The 17,590-nt window shown below is 38.1% G+C and overlaps 1 long non-coding RNA gene across 2 annotated transcripts in view; it reads left to right on the top strand.

The window, feature by feature from the left end:
* LOC148132052 (uncharacterized) overlaps positions 1-17,590 on the top strand; it is an 85,038-nt gene that overhangs the window by 43,525 nt on the left and 23,923 nt on the right. The gene's annotated exons all lie outside the window — the stretch shown is intronic.

The following is a 17,590-nucleotide window of genomic DNA, read 5'->3' as shown; positions in this document are numbered from 1 at the left end:
AACAGCTCAACTGGAAATCTTAGTTGTTCTTCTCCCAACCCCAAATGTTCTCTTTGCCTTTTGTTTTGTAGCTCCAATAACTTTAATCTTATAACTTTAATAACTTTAACAGTAACTACACTTTGATAAAACATCTGAGATGGGATATGAACGGTTGCAGGAACTGGGCTTGGCTAGTCTAGTAAAGAGAAGTCCCAGGGGAGACATGATAGCGGTCTTCCAATATTTGAGGGGCTGCCACAGGGAGGAAGGGGTCAAGCTATTTTCTAAAGCACCTGTAGGCCAGACAAGGAATAATGGATGGAAACTGAACAAGGAGAGATTTAACCTGGAAATAAGGAGAAACTTTCTGACAGTGAGAACAATCAACCAATGGAACAGCTTGCCCTCGGAAGTTGTGGGAGCACCATCACTGGAGGCTTTCAAGAAGAGATTGGACTGCCATTTGCCAAAAATGGTGTAGGGTCTCCCACTTGGGCGGGGTGTTGGACTAGATGATCTACAAGGTCCCTTCCAACTCTGATTATCTGTTATCTGTTATTCAACACTACAGACAATACTGCTACCCTTCAAAAACATCTCGACTATGTATCAGAATGGTCAAACAACAACTTCAAATCTCAACAAATAAGTGCTCTGTCTTACATATTGGCAAAAAAATCAGAAAATAAAATACAAGCTGAATAGTCAAGAACCTTGTTGATGATCCAAACTCTGTCAAGGATCTTGGAGTACCCATCTCTAATGATCTAAGTGCTAGAGCCCACTATAACTACATAGCCAAAAAGGCATTAAGAGTTGTTAACCTAATCCTACGTAGCTTTTTCTCTGGTAATAGCACACTACTAACTAGAGCATCCAAAACATTTGCTAGACCAATACTTGAATACAGCTCATCAGTCTGGAACCCACATTACGTATCTGATATTAACACAGTTGAGAAAGTCCAGAAATATTTCACAAGAAGAGTTCTCACTTCTCTACTTGTTGCAGAATACCTTATGCCACCAGACTTGAAATTGTAGACATAGAAAACCTTGAATTACGACGTCTTCAGTCTGATCTAAGTATGGTATATAAAATCATACATTGCAATGACTTATCTGTCAATCAATACTTCAACTTCAACCATAACAACACAAGAGCACACAATAGATACAAACTAAAGGTAAACTGCACCAAACTTGATTGCAGGAAATACGACTTCAGCAACAGAGTGGTCAATGTCTGGAATCCTCTACCTGACTCTGTTGTTTCTTCCCCTAACCCCAAAAACTTTAACCTTAGACTGTCTACTATTGACCTCACCCCTTTCCTAAGAGGTCTGTAGGGGGCGTGCATAAGCGCACCAATGTGCCTACCATCCCTGTCCTATTGTTTCTTTTCATTTCTCTTATATGTATCCATTTCATCTATTCATAACTATGTTTATACTTATACCTGTTATCTTATAATATTGGCAAATTAATTAATTAATTAATTAATTAATTAAAAGAAACTATGGCCATGAATGAGACTACAACAATCCACATGGACTAAGGCAGTCTATAATTCCATAGGTAAAATGTGACTTAAAGAATTAGTTTTCGTGGGTGAAAATTAATTAATTAGATGAATGGAGCATTACTGAGCCATAAATATTTGTATGTATGTATGTATATAAACACACTCAGACATTTTGAGAAAAGAGGGGGAAGAGGGAAAGGCTTAATCTGAAATGAAATATAGGGGTACAAACAAGGGGAAACTGCTTAGGGATGATGGTCATTGACAAAACAGTGGCTGCAATCTTTGATTGATGAGCTAATTAACATCTATTGTAATAGTAAATCTTGGTCTTCTTTAATCTATGAATAATAGCATTCCATCAAATTATTACAGTCTTACTAAATATAATTAAATGTACTAAATTTTACTAATTTAGTAAACATCAACATGGAAACATGGAAATTCATGGGGTGATTTCGCTCTTATTTAGAGTGTAGTTGTATGTACAGTGTTGCTGTGGGGATAAAATGAAAATGGATGCCCATGGGAGCTTCCATGAGTTTTGTTCTTCAGCTTCTGTGTTGAAGGATGAATTCAGGGCAGAACGGTAAACAGAATGGCTAAAACATACCACCTTGTTGAGGCAATGAGAAGTCTTTGTTGGCCATGGACAAGTAGATCAGTAATTCCTGCAAATGAAAAATGGGAGAACTGTATATATTTTTATATTCTTTCCCATGAGAACTGCTTTATATGTGGTATCAGCATTGTGGAATGACACGGCCTCACAGGGGGAAATGAAAATACTTTTACATATAGTGACATTTATATATCAAGGTTTTCTCTTAATCAGAAGTCACATGCTTTGGGTAAGAATTACCACATGAACTTTAAAATTAAATCTGGCTAGAATATATATGAATACAAAAAATAAACTTAACATAGCTTGCAAACTCTATGCACTTTTCAAGGCAAAATGTATTTGGCACTGTATCTGAGTGTAGCCCAGTTCTTTGGCTTTATTGTGATTTTCAAAAAGAAAAAAAAAGAATAGGCAGTAAATATTTAAACAAGTCTATTTGTCTTACATTTCTTTATTACAATATAAAGTGAAAATATTGTTTTATCCCACAGAATTAATGCCAATTCTCCTCTGTAAAAAAAAAAAAAGGCACAGTAGGATGTGTCCCAAAGATGGCTGAACATGGGGGCGGGGGGGGATCAAAAAAATATTTAAATTGTACCAGGACATTTTCTACTGTAAAGTACTGTTACAAAGCAACACGCAGACTGGAACTGGCAAAAATCAGTTCTAAAGCAGTTTTGAACATATCTTTCACAACACACTGCTTTTCTTCCTTTGATAATACATAACAGCTCAACTGGAAATCTTAGTTGTTCTTCTCCCAACCCCAAATGTTCTCTTTGCCTTTTGTTTTGTAGCTCCAATAACTTTAATCTTATAACTTTAATAACTTTAATCTTCAGTAACTACACTTTGATAAAACACCTGAGATGGGATAAGAACGGAAGAATGCATTAAAGATAGAGGTGAAAACTGACCACAGACTCTGGAAGGAATATCTAATAAACTAGGTACTGACAACATCCATAAAAACATGTCAGAAAGACAGCAAGCTTCATGCAGATGTTGTGATTATTTGTGTCAGAAATGCAGAAATCACAGCATCTGTGTGAAGATGTCACCATGTCCAAGTTACCATTTCCTCCCTGCCTACCCACGGTAGACAGACAGGCTAGTCACAAGGGGCTGTCTGCTGTTTTCTTCCCTGATTTTAAAATCAGAGGTAGAAAATACAGTGGTTGAAAGAAGGGCTCTGGAAGTGGAAATAGCTTATTCCCATTCCTTTATATCAGCAAACATTAGCAGTTCTGACACAATGAGGCAGGATTTCAGGATTAGGTTATATCCCAAATTGATGTTAGAGATAAGTCAAGAGACAGAAATATTTCAAGGCAAACATGTCATTTATGTCAACAGCCAATGCCCAGCTTCAAGGCCATGCAGGAAGCATAAAAGGTTAATACATATCCTCTTGCTAATAGGAGGTAATCAACAATTTAATGTGGCTTTGGTTGTGGTAATCATGCTTCCCTACATTTCACATATCTAAAAGATTTCAGCCAAGAGGGAGTTGAGCAGCCAACTTAAGCATGAACAGTCGAAGGTTGAAGATTTGTGGTGAATCCAAGTCTGGAAAGCATGAAAACTTAAACAGAGATAGCATAAAAGCTACTACCCAGTATTTAAATGACTAGATGGACAGTGCCCTTAATGCTGGTTGTCACCTACAAAGTCCTGCATGGCTTTTGTTGTTGTTGTTAATTGCGAAGTCATTTCCAACCCATCGCGACCCCATGGACAACGTTCCTCCAGGTCTTCTTGTCCTCTACCATCTTTTGGAGTCCATTTAAGCTCACACCTACTGCTTCAGTGACTCCATCCAGCCACCTCATTCTTTCTCATCCCATTCTTTTTCCCCCTCAATCTTTCCCAGCATTAGGCTCTTCTCCAGTGAGTCCTTCCTTCTCATTAGGAGGCCAAAGTCTTTGAGTTTCATCTTCAGGATTTGGCCTTCTAAAGAGCAGTCAAAGTTGATCTCCTCTAGGACTGATCGGTTACATAGGTGCTAGTTATTTGTGGGATCATGTTTCTCCCATTGTTTTTGCTCAACCCATCAGATCTAGCAGAGTGGGCATGTTCCTTCCTTTAAATGATCTCTTTTTGTGGACCTATAAGTCATACCTTCTCAGCATGACTTGTAGGTCCCTACGTTGTAGAAGAGCAAACCCCTGCAGATTTAAATGACCCTGATCTATTGACTTTTCTTAAGACTCTGAAGACCTGGGTGTTTCCCCGGCCATTTGGGCTAGGAGATTAGGCTAGTCCTATTGCTGATGTGCTTTTTAATGATACTATCATTTTCCCACAATGCCTTGGGATATTTTTAATGGTTGCATTCTAAACTTAATTATATCACCCAGAGACATCACTATAAGATAGGTGACCATATAAATTATTTAAAGAAAAAAAGAAAAGAAAAAGTGTTGTTCACATGTTTTTCAGTCCTATGGGCCTGACTCTTCCATTGTATATGCATCAGTCCTACCAACTAAGATTGACATAATTACAGGATTTTGCATATCTGATTTTATTGTACCTCCCACGTCCCTTGCTCCTCCCACATCCCTTGCTCCTTCTTATACTCAGGTGAATCAGGGAAGATTCTACTGAGTTGTTTCTAAATTTTATCATCTTTTCTAAAGTCTTTAAAAAAATTCAGTCCCCTTTGCATGGATAGCAGCTCTTGCAAATTTCTGTTAAGAAGATCTTCCTTACTCTTTACAGTACATTAGATAATATAGAGGACAATAAATAATGAAAATGTCCAACATTTATATGAGGAACATTAATGTCTTTTGGTAAAATTGAGGTTTGGAAACCAGGGTAATAAATTACTTACCGTAGGTGTAATCTGACTGAGATGAGCAGGAGCGTGCTGCAACATTTTCCAGTTTGGGGAATATTTATTTATTATTAATTATTAGATGTTTCAAGATGAATTACAAAACTGAGCATTTCTGCTAGAATTCTAAGACAAGCATCCAATATGAAATATGACCCAAATGACACCAAGAAAAATAGGCTCTTTTGTTACTTCTGCTCAGAGTGGGATGTGCTTTGAAGACTTGGGAGCTAAATGCTTAAATTGTGAGTCTTTCACATGCAGCACCTGCACAACTTCCAATCAGCTTTACATCCTTGGGACCCCAAGCCTTTGTCTCTGAGTGATGATTTATTTCTAGATCTGATTTATTTCTGTATCAGCCTCAGTTTATGAGACATTGCTGGAAGTCTGATTTTTTTTTTCATGTGAAATGATGCATCTCTGCAGAGCTCCTTCCCTATTGTCCGGAAATCTGGCTTCCACATTCTGGGCTGTTCTCCCACCTCACATTGAAAAGCCACCACGTCTTCACCCCCGCACTTCATCCATCTTTTAAGCACAAAGGATTGGGTCTTTTTAAACAATATATCCAAAACTGGGTGCATTTTGGGTGGCATTAGCTTTCTAAGTGTTCGGCTGGGAAGACCGATGCTTGCCTTGTGTGCTGTTCTTAGCAGAGGGGCTCAAGGCAGTCATAGCTGGCCTTGGCGAGATGTGAAAGTGATGTCATCCTAGCCTGGGATGCACCTTGCCTCATCTCCAACAGATGCAAGAGAATTTCATATAAAAAGTCAGCATGCCCAGAAGCCCCATATGATGCTCTTCACAGCTGCTTCAATGAGAAACTTAAGTATTTCACTTTCTGAAGATGAAGCACTCCTTCAAAGTTTGCACAACCTTGGTTTTCAGCATTTCAAGATTCACTGCTGTGAGAGCAAACATGGGTTGGCTAAAAAAATGTGGCAATGTCGAAGGGAACTAAGTCTCAACATATATGGACCTGGGTCTCAAATACATTTTCCTAAGCCTCCAATGGTTCTTAAATTTTCCTTCTGTGGACAAAATCTATCCCCTTGAATTTCTGTGATTCCTGTCATTTTTTTGCCAAGGGTCAAGGTCAATGCATTTCTGTTCATCCACGCCTTAGATTATTTTGAGGCTTTTCCAGTATATCATCAACTTCCTATTTATTCTACTGCCTGGAGCTTACTTGGAAAAAGGAAACACAGCCCACAGTATTCTCATAATAACCATTTGGGGCAACCCTGACCTTCTTGATCAGGAATTCAGTTCTATAGCACATAAAGACAGCACTGAGTTGTGCTTGTAACATCCATCACTTGCCCATTTACCAATATCTCTCCATCTGTGTTTCTAAAGCCCCAATCAATGTAGCAGCTAGGCAGTAACAATGAATAATCTCACTGACAGTACTCAAGGCATTGCATTCCTTTGCATTTTTGCTTCCTTCAGATGATCTAGTTTGTTTTCTAGTCTTTCTAAGAGTAAAAGGTGGGTGGTTGTTGTTGTTCAATAGCCATAAGGTGAAGGACAGTAGAGTAGTAAAATATTTACAGCTAGGATGTTCAAAAGGAGGATTTTTAGTCCAGTCATGAAATGGATAGGCACGGCATGAAAAAAAACCGGTGTGTCTTTGTGTGTGCATGTGTGTGCATCCCCACCCCAATCTACATTATTCTGGGCAGTACACAGAAATCTATCTATCTATCTATCTATCTATCTATCTATCTATCTATCTATCTATCTATCTATCATCTATCTATCTATCTATCTATCTATCATCTATCTATCTATCTATCTATCTATCTATCTATCTATCTATCTATCTATCATCATCTATCTATCTATCTATCTATCTATCTATCTATCATCTATCATCTATCTATCTATCTATCTATCTATCTATCTATCTATCTATCTATCTATCATCTATCATCTATTGAGAGATTGAGAGATTGAAAAGATAGATAGATAGATAGATAGATAGATAGATAGATAGATAGATAGATAGACAGATAGACACACAGATAGATAGACAGACAGACATAGATATAGCGATAGATTACAGATAGATATATTAAGGTTGAGTGTTTCTCCCCCAAAAGTGGCACATAACTTATCACTTTTATTCATGCGTAATACATAAAATACACACTGCAAATTTAAAAAAGAAAAAAGAAAGAAACCCATCCCAACACAATATCAGCACCATCCTGCAGGCAATCCAAGCAAGTAGCTTTTGGAAGCAGCTTGATCTATGCTTGTATGGTCATTCCAGGGTGTCAAATTTCAATAGGTAGCCTCTGAGTGGTTTATTGACACTGTCATTGGTTGGCAAGATTATTCATCACAGGCAAAGTAATCATGAGGTTGAGTGGGACCATTGCTTTCCAACACAAGACATCCAAAGCACTAGACTAGACCAACACTTCTTTGAGCCACAGCATGACAACTTTTTGTCTCCATTCAATAGCAAAAGACTGTCTTCATAGCCTGAGATAGGGAGAAAACACAAATAGCAAAGTCAATAAACCAACAATGTAATTAGATGTGCTGGTTAGGTGAAATTGGGTGATAAATTAAAAAATGGTCCTGCGGGAAGTGTATCCCATGGATATTGACGATCTTCAGGTGATCTAAAAACTATCAGAGGGGAATTTATTAATTAGATGCTGACATTTAATTCCCTTTCTCCATCAACTCTCAGCATTATGGTTCTTGTTTACTTGTGCCTTTGGCAAAAGCAGCAGGTAAATTTCTTTAATCTTTGTTATCTGTCTGTGTCAAAAGACCATGAAGTGAAAACACAGAGCTCATTAGATGCAAAAGAGTAGCCTTTATTCTTGATCTCCACATCTTCAACTCCTCTTCCTGATTTTTTTTTTCATTACAAGTCTCCGATATATGTTTGTTTTCCACACAGAAACACCTTTCATGGGGTGAAAAATAAATGAACACATAGCCATCACCATAGCCATCACTTTTCGTTCATGGGGCAGAAACTTGTGTCTTTGCTGTTTAACTTCAGTTTGTAGAAAAGAATATTTTCCTCATTCCAGATGTGTTGGATTATTTTTCTGTCACCTCCTGAGATTATGAGAGATAAAGCCTAACCATCTGGAAGGTATGGGCTTGGGGAATACTGGTTTATGTAACAGAATGCTTTGAAATATAATGGAAAGTTGATGTCATGGAGTCACATTGTAATATAGTCTTCCATCAATATACAGCATTTTGGTTTTTTATTTATCTTTTGGTCTGGAGAAACAGTCCTGTGAAGCACAGCCATGTGAATATCAACCATGTACAGATTATTATAATGTTTAAAAGACTAAGCACAATTATTCTAGGATGAAATTACAAGCAGTAACATAATTTATATAGTGTTTTAAATATCCACCAATGCCAAATTCAGATTTGCACTGAGCTTATAATGTTATGAGCAGTTAAGCTGCATATTTGCCATTGTCTCCAGGGAAAATTAACCAGACTGGCAATTTGTGGCCTTGCATCCCATGATTCCTGACACTAAATTAGAAGGAAGATATAACATTGTCTTCTATTGCTCCTATTAAACATAAAATCAAAGACCACAAGGCTTTCCTAAGATTTATTTTTTATGTCTAGTTAGCCATGGGCCTAAGGGTTTCTCCAGTCTGATTCATGTGTCTTTTCACTGGCCCTTAAAGTTAATCTATTCTCATGAGCTGTCGGCAATAGTAAACAGGGCAGAAAATATGGACAATTGAAAAGGGCTAAAATGTCTCAAAGCTGTTTTCCAAAATATACAGAGATATGAGAGAGCACCTGAGGAAAAAGCAAATGCACCACAACTGTCACTTTTTGACAATATAAGACTAATGGGACAACCATTATAGCAACTGATTTATGTTGGTAATATTTTAATATTTGTGCATTTCATTGTTTAGATTTTGTTCAAGTATTTTATTTATGAAACAAGCTCTGGCTAATGTTTTATGATGAATGTATTTTTTACAATAACTATGATAATGATCTATCACAATTTTGTATGTGTTGTATGTAATGAGAGCTTATGCACCAGAAACATTTCTTGTGTGTCTAATCACCTTTGGCCAATAAAGAATTCTATGCTATGCTATGCTATGCTATGCTATGCTATGCTATGCTATGCTATGCTATGCTATGCTATGCTATGCTATGCTATGCTATTGGTTTAGACTGATCTGACAATTTGATGCAAGGCCAAATCTAAAATATTATTTGGAAATACTAAGTTTTTTAACTTGTATTGAATATATGTGGAAAATAACGAATGACCCTTTTATCCCCTTAATTGACAGAAGTGGCTGAAATTTAGAGAGCTAACTTCAGGCATTAATCAGTGCAAGTGTTTGTGTTAGATGCCCTGAAATTTTGAATAGTATCTTTTTCTTCTCTACTTTTTCACAGAAATAGAGTTTTCAGACACAATGTTCACTCTGTTCAGTTCTTCCAATGGTGCAATCATCACCATTATAACTGAGTTTATCCATCTTGCTGCTGCTTATTCCTTTCTTCTCTTTCCCTCCATCTTTCCCAATATTGCAACCTTCTTCAGAGAATGGTTCTTCACCCAATGTGTCTGAAGTAGGATAATTTGAGCCCATGTGCTTCAAATAGTCTGGGGGTGGAGAGGACACCCCTAGAATGAGCTTGGATCCCAGCCCGCTAACCTCTATCTACTCGAACTGAAAGGCCCCCATTCTGCAAAAAGATGAATTTTGGAATCACAACTCATTGCAAGAGGGAGGAATTATCTTTCTACGATAATAACTTGTCTTATAATCCAAGTCAATTCATGACAGAAGATAGTGAGAAATGTATATTTTGCCATTAAAAATTAAAATGCATTTTGGTATACTAGTATGATGTTGTTTGTAATAGAGAAAACACTTTGCTCTTCGTCCAATGGCTGAATGAAATAGTTTCCTAGAACAAATGAATGATAATTTGTGGGAGATCTTTCTTCAGTTTTTGCTGCTGGATAGTTTATTTCAGCTTCTGTGTAAGGATACTATTATCTTACTGCCATTTGCAAATCAAATTAGGATCAACAAGTTAATAAATATATCCACTGTATTGTCTTGCCTCTATCCAATAAAATGTGGGGTTGGAGAATGTTGATTTTTGCCAATCCAGTAAAATCTAGCTTGAATTATACTATTATTAAAATACACACACACACAAAATGAATCTCTCCTACTTTCCTCTCCTGCTTGAGCTCATATCAGAGGAAGAATACTAGACAGACAAGACAGTTTATGTGACATTCACTGAGGAGTGACAGTACTGCAGCTCGCTTGGGCTGCTAAGTGGCAAAACTCGCCAAAAAAAGAGAAAAGGGGTGAAAGAAAAGAGACTAGATAAGGTTATGATTTTCTTTCTGAACTTGAAAAACCGTGGATGATAAGGACACATGCCTGAAGTCTTTGGACCTGTAAAATATCTTGTGAACAAAGTGTGGCTTTGTGATCAGTGGAAAATACAAGGTACTCTTTCTGGATCCATTATTGCTATAACTTCTAGAATGGGCCCTGATTATATAGCACACATCAAATTAATCTTCAGTCCAAGAAACAAAATAATTACCGTATTTTAACATAATGCACTCAGAGGTGATCCCTGGTCTGAATGCCAACTTCTAAACACAGTGGAGGTAGTCCTCGACCACAATTGGCACTGGAATTTGTGTTATTAAGTGAGTCATGCCTGATTTTACAGCCTTTCTTGCCACAATTGTTAAGCAAATCACACAGTGATTAAGCAAATCCAGATTCTCCCATTGACATTGTTTGACAGAAGCTGACTGGGAAGGTTTCAAGTGCCGATCGCATGAGCCCAGGATGCTGCAACCTTCAAAAATACATGTCATTTGCCAAGTGTCCAAATTTTGATGACATGACAACTATGATGTGACGATGCTGTGATGATAGTCATAAGTGTGAGGACCAATCATAAGCCACTTTTTTCAGTGCTGTTCAAATAGCAATAGCACTTAGACTTATATACTGATTTACAGTGCTTTACAGGCTTCTCTAAGTGGTTTACAGAGTCAACATGATTGCCCCCAACAATCTGGGTCCTCATTTTACCGACCTCGGAAGGATGGAAGGCTGAGTCAACCTTGAGCCTGGTAAGATTCGATCTGCCAAATTACAGGCAGCCGGCAGGCAGCAGAAGTAGCTTGCAGTAATTCACTCTAACCACTGTGCCACCGTGGCTCAAATGCTTGCTAAATGAATTGTTGTCAGTCAAGAACTATCTGCACACCTTTTAAATGTATGGTCCACTTCATAAGAAGACGAGTTTCCACACATCGCAAAGAAATATGATCATATTTCTGTAAAGTCAAGTTTGGTCCTCTGCTCTTGGTCATTTATATAATGTCCATGCTAAAAGCTTGTATCCTACATTAAGAGCTGCCTAGTGCAATAATAGACAAGATTAGAGTTTATTTCATGAGCCACTGCAAAAAAAATGCCACCCAGTACTGTTTATTATGACAAAGAGGGGGGTTAAAAGGATGTGGCTACAAACATTTCTCACACAAGATGTAGTTGTCTTTGCTCTCTACAATTACCCTATTTAGTCTGGAATCCATTTTTCTTCCAAGCTCTATGTCTTTCTTGAAAGGCCTTCCTCTTTTCTTGCTTCAGGAAATGCTCAAAGTCCCCTTGAAGTTCTTTTACCAACTTAATTGTTCTGCATTAGCTGTAAGAATTTAATATTTTTTTCTGTTGCCATGAACTAAAATGAACATCCATTTAGAGTACCACTTTATACAATCTGAAATGGAAATATAACCAGTAACAGAAAAGAAATCATGCATTGTAAATAACGTGCTTTATTAAATTTATGCAAAAGCTAAAATATAAAAAGCAAGAAAAAAGGAATTACAAAGGAATAGAATTGAATGGAATGGAATGGAATGGAATGGAAGAGAAGAGAAGAGAAGAGAAGAGAAGAGAAGAGAAGAGAAGAGAAGAGAAGAGAAGAGAAGAGAAGAGAAAAGAAGATAATTTTTTATTGGCTAAATGTGACACAAGGAATTTGTCTCCAGTGTATCAGCTCTCAGTGTACATACAAGTATCAAATGATAAATCATGATTATAATTATAAAATACATTCATCATAAATCATAAGATAACCATAAGATTATACAATAAGCTACATAAGTATACAGCCCTACTGGATAGTTTGACAGTGTTGTGGAAATTAGTGGTTTAGCAAAGTGATGGCATGGGGGGGGGGGGAATCTGTCCTTGTGTCTAGTTGTTTTGGTGTGCAGTGTCCTTTAGCATTGTCTTGAGGGTAGAAGTTGAAACAGTTTATGTCCAAGATGTGAGGGGTCTGTAGATATTTTCATAGCCCTCTTTCTGACTTGTGCAGTATACAGGTCATCAGTGGAAGGCAGGCCGGTAGCAATTGTTTTTTTCTGCAGTTCTAACTATCGGTTGAAGTCTGTCTTGTTTGGTTGGAGTGCCAAACCAGACAGTTATAGAGGTGCGAATGACAGATTCAATAATTCCTTTATAGAACTGTATCAGCAGCTCCTTGGGCAGTCTGAGCTTTTTGAGTTGGCACAGGAAGAACATTCTTTGATGTGCTTTTTTGATGACGTTTTTGATGTTAGGTGTCCATTTTAAGTCTTGAGATATTATAGAACTTAGAAACTTGAAGGTCTCTACTGTTGGTACTTTTATCTGGTATTTTAAGAAGTGGTAAAATAAAATCTACTATCATTTCTATAGTTTTGTGTGTGTTCAGTTCAAAATTGTTCCATTGGCACCACAAGGCTAGTTGTTCAACTTCCCATCTGTATGCCAATTTGTTGCTGTTTCAAATGAAAACAATGAACTGTTGTATCATTTGCAAATGTCAGTATTTTAACAGAGGGATCCTTTGAAATGCAGTCATTGGTATAGAGAGAGAGAAGAGAAGTGGAGAGAGCACACAGCCCTGGGGGAGAGGCTGTGCTATTTGTACAGGTATCTGATGTGATTTTGCCTAGCTTCACCTGCTGCTTTCTGTCTGTTAGAAAGCTTATGATCCACTTACAAGTGTGGCCAGGCAGGGTTAGCTGAATCAGTTTAGTTAGAAGAATATCTGGAATGATGGTATTTGTTAGGAATGATAGTCACCTAACAGTTGAGTTGGCAATATATAAACCAGGATAGTCATTTAATACTGTTGTATCTTTAAGAGAATGTTGTAATTGTGATTGGCTGAGGTTCCTCCAATGGCCATAAGATGGAGCCAGAAACCTGGTTTGTTCTTTTTTGCATTTCCTTTTGCCTTTTGCCTGATCATCATTCTGCTTGAATTGCTGTGAGTCTTGCAACTATTCGCAAACTCCGTTTACTGAACTTTGTTTATGATACTGGTAAAGAAAAGGACTTCGTTTTTGGATTATCCCTGAACTCATTATTTTGAATATTAACCACGTATGATTTGGACTGTTTGTTGGACTTCGTTTACCTGTTTACAGGAAGTAAAACTTACATTTTATTATTCAGTGTATCTGTGTGCTGGTTGTGTGTTATTCATCACCACTCTCACTATGTTTCCCTGAGTGCACTCATTCTCCTAATGGGGAATACCTCAACACTATTGAATGCCGAACTGAAGTCTACAAAAAGGACCCTTGCATAGCTCCTTGGGGAAAGGAAGATGAAAAGGAACAAGGGAGGGAAAAGGATACAGAAAGGATAACTTCTAACTTTCTTCAATACAGTTACAACTATACAATGTATTAACCTGTTGATCTAAAATTCAATATTTTATTGAATATTATAATCAGAAACCATTCTAATCATTCAATTCCAAAGCTTATCAAAATCTTTTCTTTAATCAAGGCAATTAATTTCACTATCTTGGCCAGTACCATTAATTTCACCATCCTTTCTTCCATGATGGGAATCTGTAAGACTTTCCATCTGTGTATATATAAAAGTCTCATTGTAACCAAAGAAAGCATGCATCTATTTGTTTCCTAACATGCTCTACCTATCCAGCTTCTTAATGTTGTATGAATGCATCAACTTCCACTGATGTCCCATAACATTTCTTACAATAGCAACATACCATACATTAGTCAATTAGCAAGCATTGGACCCAACCTTTGCCCTCTCCTCATGCAACTTTCCATGCCCTTTTTCTTACAATTCAACTGAGTCCACACAGCGTAAACATAAGCAAATCAGTTAAGGCCAGCATCATTCAAAGCCGCTTCTTATTTTGCATCAAGTTATTTTGCTTCTTCCATCTGGCTAGCAAACTCATGTAAAATCAGGGGATAACCAAAAGTGACAGCATATTTTGTTTTGTAGCATTGCTAGGTAGCAGTGTATCTTGATCAAGCTGTAATGCAAGGTCTACTGAGCACAAAAGGTCAGAAAGGGAGCAGACTCTACCGACTAAAGAACAGGAGACCTGGATCCAAAAGGGCAGGAAGCCAACCATAGAGGAATCCAATTAACAGAAACTGAGTAAGTCAATGACAACAGCAAAGAAATTTAACTGAGGGTGTTGTTCCACCAGTGGTCTGTTCTCCAATAAAGGCTTTAATGCTTCTACCTCCCAAAGCACCATGGTACAGCAATAATTAGCTCATCAGAGGAACTGTTTCTGCATTCCCTTGTTATTTCAGGGGAGCCATTCCATGTAACTGAGCATCATTGTTTTCCTTCATTCCCTGAATCTTTAGTCCTCTGGTTTTCTTGAAGGCTAGATAGAGTCTGAGCATGTGGCATCTGGAATGAAATAATACTTCTAAGCTTCTATCACTTTTTCACTTTTCCTTTAGATTTTAAAATGTTTGAGTTTGCTGCAGTAATATATCCTCTCATCTCCAGGTCTGCCATGTGATGGTATCCCTTTTGTTTATCATTTTCACTTTCCCAACACTGCGAGAAAGATCAAAGGAAATCAACAGAAGTGGGAGGTTGGGGATAACAGAAGGTGATCTCAGCTGGATTCCAATTAAAATGAAGTGCAATTGATTGTACATAGAAAGATACAAAATGTGGCTTCATTTCCTAAGCCATGGGATGAAGGAACAACAAAAACAACAAAGCTGCCATGGATTTCACTTTTACCAGATCCATGGCTAAGAGGAAGATTGCACAGAAATTAGGAAGGCCCAATTTTCTAAGTCATGAAAAATATTTGCCAATAGGCAACACAGAAGGTATTAAGTACAGGTAGTCCTCGACTTACGACCACAATTGAGTCCAAAATGTATGTTGCTCAGTGAGACAATTGTTAAATGAGTTTTGCTCCAAGTTACAACCTTTCTTGCCACAGTTATTAAGTGAATTGTTGTAGTTGTTTAGTTAGTAACGCAGTTGTTAATCTGGCTTCCCCATTGATTGCCAAAAGGTCGCAAAAGGTTATCACATGACCCCGGGACATTGCAGCCGTCATAAATGTGAGTCAGTTGCCAAGCATCTGAATCCCCAGTGACCATGGGGATGCTGCAAACAGTCAAAAGTGTGAAAAAACTGTCATAAATCTCTTTTTTAGTGCTGTTGTTAACTTTAAACAGTCACTAATTGAACTGTTGTGAGTCGAGGACTATCTGTATTGTAAAATCAGAGGTGTTGCTTTCTGCAGAAATCATCCATTCACAGTCATAAACCAATGATATTTCTTTTGCTTGCTCCTGGGCCTGCCTCGCTCAACCAGGATAGGCCGGAGAGATGCTGCTGTTACTGTCTTCAGATGATATACGCTGCCAGCTGCTTCGTTGTCCTCTCCTAAATGAGAGAGAGAGAGAAGCAAGGGCAAAAGACAGAGACTGCTTTTCCTTTTCTGTCAAGAAAAAAAATACAAGGCCAGTTAAAACAGACAAAACATAAAACAACAGCAATACTGAGTGTTTATTAAAACACATATCGAAAAGAAACATGGACAGATGTTAAGGTTTAAGGGAAAAGGCACAGGGTTCAAAGAGCAACTGTAAACACACAAATCCAAAATGGAGAATGAGCTTCATAGAGAAACACCTTGGAACTAAGCACGGCTTAAGTGTTTCTCAGCATGCAATCAAAACTCTAATGCATTTTTCTGATTACCGACTGCATCTAGAATCAGGGTGGAACTTAGCTGTACACTGCTAAAACTCTCATTGCCACGACCTCTAACTGGGTAAAACAGGGCATCATAGCGCAACATTTTTGAAGGTACCTCAAATAGGCTAATTTACAGAAAGTGTCAAAAAATTGGGACTTATGATTTCAAAGGGAATGAAATTTGGGGAGATTGTGGCTGCTTCAGTTCTACTTACCTGCTTTCTGGAAAAGGGTGAAAGGGATGGGATGGTACAGAAAGGGAAGGGAAGGAACCCCATGCACCCTTCTCAGTCCATGCCACCACTCCTGCACATGTTCCCCCAACTATGCTGCCTCCCCATGTACCTTGCCTGACCTGTGCAGAACCTGTTGCACAACTCTTGTGCATGCCTTGTGCATCCCTATGCTCCCTTCCCAACTTATGCTACCTTCCCATGCACTGTCCATACACTGGATGGCACCTCTTGCACATTTCCAAGCACCTCCAGGCACTGTTCTCAAGCCATGCTATCTTCCCACATGCCATCCCTGACCAGCATTGTAGCTCTTACACACCTCTGAGACCTCCATGCATTCCTCTTCACCTGCATTGCTCTCCCAAGCTCTACTTCTTGGGCAGCACCTCTTACCTATCCACATAACCCCCATGCACTCTATACCCTACCTAATCCTCACAGCACACCCTAGGCACCCTATCCATCCCAGGGAGTGACTGACACAAGGTGACCCAATTGGCTTTGTGCTGAGGGCAGGACTAGAACTCGCAGGTTCCCAATTTCTAGCCTGTTGCCACTACATAAAATTGGCACTATTTTTTGTCTTACCAGTGATACTTATCACAAATTTACAGTACTTTAGATTGTAATTTGGGGACATCGTGATTTGTATATTGTATTTAGCTATTTTTGTTTGTACTTACTATTATTATCATCCCTTTTCATGATAAAACAAACTCTAAAGACTTGAAAACAATAAAAATGACAACATAAAATTCTGAGAAGTATATATGTGTGTGTGTGTGTGTGTGTGTGTGTGTGTGTGTGTGTGTGTGCATAGATTCCTAAACTCAGTGATCTATTCAAATATTTTTAATTTCTTGGGATGGTAAGGAAAAAAGTATTGTTTTACATTATACATTAATAATTGAAAGAGGGGGATCATAATTGTAACACAAATAACTGAAAAAAGAACCAATATCTAGCAAAAGTTCCTACATTCAATATAGTATACCCAAGTTTCCTTCCTTCCTGCCTTCCTCCCTTCCCTTCCCTTTCTTTCTTGGGGAAGAATGACAGCTCTGGGAAGCTTTGCAAAATTAAAAGCACTTTACCTAAAAGCAATAATCATGCATAATCAAAGTGTCCAATGTAACAGTAGCATCCTTCCGTCTCAATGCTAGCTTAGGGGTTTCTGACCTCTCTCCTGATCCCAAGCCCTGGGAAAAAAGGTAGATCTTTAAAGAACATCTGAAGACAGACAAGGTGGCAGTGACAAGATTCTCCAAGGGGATGCTATTTG

Source organism: Notechis scutatus, chromosome 2, assembly GCF_049901735.1.
Source record: "Notechis scutatus isolate UNSWTSFEM ecotype Mainland chromosome 2, rNotScu1.2, whole genome shotgun sequence".
Classification (NCBI taxonomy): Eukaryota; Metazoa; Chordata; class Lepidosauria; order Squamata; family Elapidae; genus Notechis; species Notechis scutatus.
The sequence above is the reverse complement of the archived record's forward strand: the minus strand, read 5'-3'. Positions and strand labels throughout refer to the sequence as shown.